We start from the raw sequence: 5,498 nt of genomic DNA on the forward strand, positions 1-5,498 counted from the left end.
GCAAGCTTTCGGGGACAAACACCCTTCATCAGGCTGAGGAAACGTCTCATGCAACCAGCAGGCGTAATGCTGGCAACATCAAATGCCCTTAACGTGCCATCGGTAAAGCTGGGGGATGAAGGGCGCTGCCAGTGTCTTGCCACTGCAAAGACAGGGAGTAGTTTGTTAATATAAGCCAAAATAGTGAAATATTCCATTTTGGACAAGTTGACACATTCGGTTTCTTCCTTGCTGTGCCTTTGATGCTCTATAAAAATGGAAACAGTAAAGTAAAATGTAGACATTTCAACCTTGACAAAACTAAATATTGCCAAATTTTTCATTATGAGAGAGAGGAGAAAAAAAGGCCTTTTTCATCCCAATTCGGGACAAACCCAATGTTTAAAATCCCAGGATATCCTGGAGGATGAGAATAATGGGTATTAAGCAACTCCAGTAGTTGAAAGAATAACTCAAATATGCAGAAACCGCCTCCCCCTCCATGCGGGCAAAATACGTGCATGATTTATGATGCCACTTCAAAATAGGACAGCGTTATTCCTATTTTACAGATGGCCAGTGAAATCAGATGACTTCTGCCTGGCCATTAAAGGCCAATCCCTTTACTAGAAAAGCATTTTTCTCCCCCTAGAAGGAGTCGTTGCTGTGCTATTTCATAGGGACCCACTCATTCCCTTGTGACATGACTGCATTATTTAACGGAGGGGGTTATTCCAGTGCTGCGTCAAGAAGTTAATCAAACAGGCAACCTGCATGCGGTACTTTGATGTGCTTTCTGAAATATCTTTGTGGATGGTTTCATGCAGTTAGCTATGGGAGAGAAGTAATTCTTGCCACTTTGAAAACTGAGGTGTGCTTGGGAGCTTGGGGCTTTGATGTTGCAAAAAAAATAGTCTCTCCCTGAACTGTACAGAATGACTAAAATGCATAGTACCAAGATCATCGAAGAAACAGAGGCCACCTTTTCCCACTAGCAGCAGTAATCTGGCATTATGTATGGTCTTCAAAGTATGAGTGCAATGCTCATATGGGCACCTGCATTTCTGTGATCAGCTTGATCCAGCCCTAAAACCTGTGGAAAAAATAAAATCACAAAGTCAAGTCAAAGAGCTTGCTAATTTTGTTTTCTAGCACTTGACATGTCCATAACACTAAAAAAATCCTCAGAATACAGGAATGAACATTATTATGCCCATTTTACAGATGGATCTACTGAGGGGAAAGTAAAATGGCCTGCTCTGAGGTGAGAGAGAGATCCAGGGGCCAAACCAGGATTATAACTCAAGACCACCTGAGTCCCCAATTTTAGGCTCACCCCTACTCTCCAGCCTGCTGCTTGAAGCTATGATACCACCTTCATCTAGAGCACAGAGGAAGGAAATCCTCCACTGTGCTCACAGCACCATAGCCCCTCCATCTGTTTCCAGTCATGGGGTATTAGCATAAAGTATGCCTCTTCATCATGCACTTCCTTGGGGGATACTACTTGTGAGGTTTGCTGAGCTAGCGAAGCAACTTGCTGTGTTCACAATGTCCCTCTGCCCAGTTCTCAAAGCATTTTTCAGGTTGTGGTTAAGGCACGAGACTGGGGTCCCAGAGACCTGGGTGCAGTTTGTGTAACCTTGGGCCTATCACTCATACCTCCGCTCTTTTTCATGAATGTGGGGACAATAGTACATCATTTGCCTGCTTTGGCTGTGGGGAAATGACACGCTCTTTGAGGGTTGGGGACAACATGGGTTGCCCCAAACACAGTGGGGGGTCTAACAGATATTACTGCAATGCCAGTAAGTTAATTCTCCTCTTGATAGCAATCGAGAAATAGGGCCTGCTTTCCCTGCCATTGAAATGCAGCTACCTTGGGGTTAAGAAGTCACTAGAGAGCAGTGCAGTGCAGCACAGTGGTGTGCGACAGGAAGTGAACGAGGCGAACACCCTCTGGGGGTGCGTCTACACGTACACCGTTACTGTGCAGTAACCAAAAATTACTGTACTGTACAGTACTGCGCAGTAAATATGGTGACCTATGCTGACTTGGGAGTAAATTGCTGTACTGCACAGTACTGCACAGTAACTATGGTGACTTATACCGACTTGGGAGTAAAATTGCTACCTGCATCATGCAGGTAGTAAATTTACTTCTGAGTAGTTACTGAGCACCAAGGCATGTGTAGACACCTTAATGTGCAGTAACCTTTTTGTGTGGAAGGACTTGGGAGTAACTTTACTCCCAAGTTGGTGCATACACAGCATTACCACGCTATAACACCTGCATGTGTAGATGCAGGTCTACAAACCACTTACTGTGCAGTAACTTACTGTGTATTCAGTTACTGCACAGTAAATGCATGTGTAGACATGCCGGGTAAGTCACAGAGCAGCTGTAGCCAAGTGAAGGACACCGTATCTCAGCGAAGCAGCCAGGGGAATTTAAGGAGCAAGAATGTAAGGACTCAAGTTGGAATTTGGCCAGGGTGGTGGGGTTAACACCTCTTCTCTTACAAAAAGTGCTCAGGGACTTCTGAAGACTGCAAGCAGCCATGAGATGTTTTACATCTCATCCAGAGGAGGTGGGAGGGAAAAAAAAGCCCCTTCTGCAGAAAAAACATCTTAGAAAAGCTCAAACGTAGGCTGGGAAACACACAGCTAGTGAGGTCGCCAGCATTCAGGTGCAGGTCTTAATATGTCTGTTCGACCACCGCACCCACCTATTGGCTTTTTATGGGGGATCTGAGCATCTCCTATGGATGAGTGATAGCAGCAGTGAAGTCCCTGGGAGATTACGTGTGTCTAGCACTTATTTTTTGGCTTGAAGTATTTGTTTGCCACAGCTGTGAGGGTGGATGGAGGATCACAGTAGAGAGTGTTTTTCTTGCTGCTTCCCTGGACTCCCTCCTGCCCATCTCCACCCACCTTTTACATGGTCCTGTGATTCCCAGCTCTCTGGGGCAAGGACAGTTTTTATGCTTTTTCGTTGTACAGCACCTAGCAGAGGGAGGTCTGTGAGTAGGGCTCCTAAGCACCACCCCAAGGCAAATAATAATCACAGTCCTACAAAAGCACAGTGGCCTCCGTGGCTCATAGGGTTCAGGCTGTATCACAGCCACATCTTGGTCCACTGATTTCAACGAGTGCTTGACATTTCTCTCCTGTTATCAGCATGATTTCACATGCTGACGTCTCACGTGTGCAATCAGCACGTGCATGGAAATGCGTGTGGGATCTGGGCTGAAAGGGTAATAATGGCTGGGGGGAGGATCAGTGCTTTTATGAAGTCTGCTGCAAAAGAAATTCCCTGTTGCTTGCAGGCGAGGAAACCTAGACCGATCGGAAGACCTGGAAAGGAAAGGAGCGGAGTCACCAAGACTCTTACGCTGCTCTCTGGAGTTACAATTATATCCTCAGCAGCAAGATGAGGTGTGAAGTTGGTTTCTATGGCTGATTTAGCGTCTGGCTGGGGCTGGAGGTGGTAATTGGTACCATTTGTGCTAATTTGGTCAGCGTTTCTTCGCTGCCTGATCGAATCAAGTATCTGCTTTTTAATTTTTTGTTTGTGTTTTTTCAGTTCAGGGGGAACGAGGCTGTGGTTTCGCATTCTTCTCAAAGTCGGGTGCCAGGATTTATTCTGGAGGCAAGGGAAGAGGTTCGAACGATACTTCAGGTTTCGTATTAGGTAAAAAAAATAAAAAAAATAACATTGCCAGAGCTGCAGCAGAGCCAAACTATTGTATTTCACTTCACCCCAAAGTTAGAAAGGGAGGTGAAAAAGTATCTGGCATGCACAAAACCTACACAATTAAGCTTTTCACCTTAGTGCTTCCTCTGCGCCGCCGTTCCCTATGTTTTTCCAGCTACAGACACGTGTAACTGTAGCTTCCTCAGGTTCTAGGTTTAGAGTAAAAGGGCTTTTATAGAGCTGGGGAGTTCATGGGAACAGTAATGAGGTGTTTGGGCTCTTTACTGCTAGGTCACTAGTTCAACCTGCCATTGGTACTGACTAAACATCCTCCCACGGTAAAGCTGTTTGCCAGCTGTTTGCCACCCCTGGGGTCAGAAGGCAGCTGTGTTTCAGAGCACGATTCATCCCAGGGCTGCTAATGAGGATGCTGGCTTTTGCAACGGGAACCTTTGACCCCTATCCAGGGCACTAAGGTATGTGTATTTACCGGGGAGAAGTTATGGGGGCAGACAGCAGTCACTGCCACCCAAGCCATGTCCTTCTCATTGTCTTCATGGCTCCACTACAGCAGCTGGCCCACTGGGGTGTGACGTGCATCTTGGGGAGGCACCGGGTGTGGAAGGGATGGATAGAAGCAGAAGGCAGCACAGGAGGCACCTGGTTGCGTCTTTTGGCTCCCCTTGGCAAAGGAAGGCCCTGCCACCACAAGGACCCTTTGGGATTGGGTGGTTTCTAACCTCTCCAGAAGAGCTTTGTCCCCTAGACTAGGCCTAAGACTCAGTCAGTGCACATCACAAAGCAGTTGGATCTGGGCAACCACCTGAAGCTCAGCTAAAGACCTTGAGTCAAAGGTCCAACATCCTTTTGAAGACAGCGCAGAAGGGCTTGTATCATCTTTGTGAGCCCTTGAAGGGTTACTGAGAAGAGTTGAGCAGGCCTGACTGCACCTTGTAGATGTTGCTACAAGTTGAGATTGGGTCATTAGGCTGCAGATGGGGGGCTGTTTTGCAGGTGGGAAAACTGAGGCATGGAGCATTGACGTGACTTGTCTGAGTTATCCCCAATCTGGCCAATAGAAGTGATGTCTTTTGATCCCCATCCCAATGTTGTCTCTGCTCACTTGCACGGCTTGGCCCTTTGGGAACATCGTGTTTTAAAATGTCCTTTGGCAGTAAGCTTTAGGACCCTAGTTTTCAAGGAAGGCTTCCAACCAGCGGGCAGCGGGGTGCGGGCTCACTTTTTCACAAGTGCACACTGATGCATGCATTACTTCTCCACGCTCACCTGCAGATATTGGGCTCCATCCTTTACAAGCAGAGGTGATAGGATAGCAATCTTTTTGGAATGTGAAAATTCACAGGTGTGAGGGTGCAAATAAGCCTTGTGGCTGGGTGTGCACGTGAGTCTCTTTTTTACAAAAGGAAGGCACTGCTTGTGATGTTTGGGTGATGGCAACTAGCCACAACTGGTACCTGGGCTTCATGGTGCGAGTGTGTTGCATCGGGCAGCCGAGAAAAGGTGATCATGCTCTTTATTAACATGCAGTGAGACAAAAGACCTTCAGTCTTCCAGCTCCTCCTTCTTCAGGGGACCCTGATTGTAATTCTTCTAGTGTCCTAGGCCACTCAGCAGTGCCATACTAAATCAGCAAGCCAATGTGTCTGGCTACCCGTGTTCAGTTTCCATGGCCTTGCTTTGTAAATCAGCTTTAATTAATTTCTGCTGTGGCTTTACAGTGCTGTCCTCTCCAGCTTCCTCTCATTGTTTCATAGTTTCATAGTTAATAGTTTCTAGGGTCAGAAGGGACCTGAGCAGATCA

This window comes from Gavialis gangeticus, unplaced genomic scaffold (genome assembly GCF_001723915.1).
Source record: "Gavialis gangeticus isolate Ggan-Ray unplaced genomic scaffold, GavGan_comp1, whole genome shotgun sequence".
In the NCBI taxonomy this organism is placed as follows: Eukaryota; Metazoa; Chordata; order Crocodylia; family Gavialidae; genus Gavialis; species Gavialis gangeticus.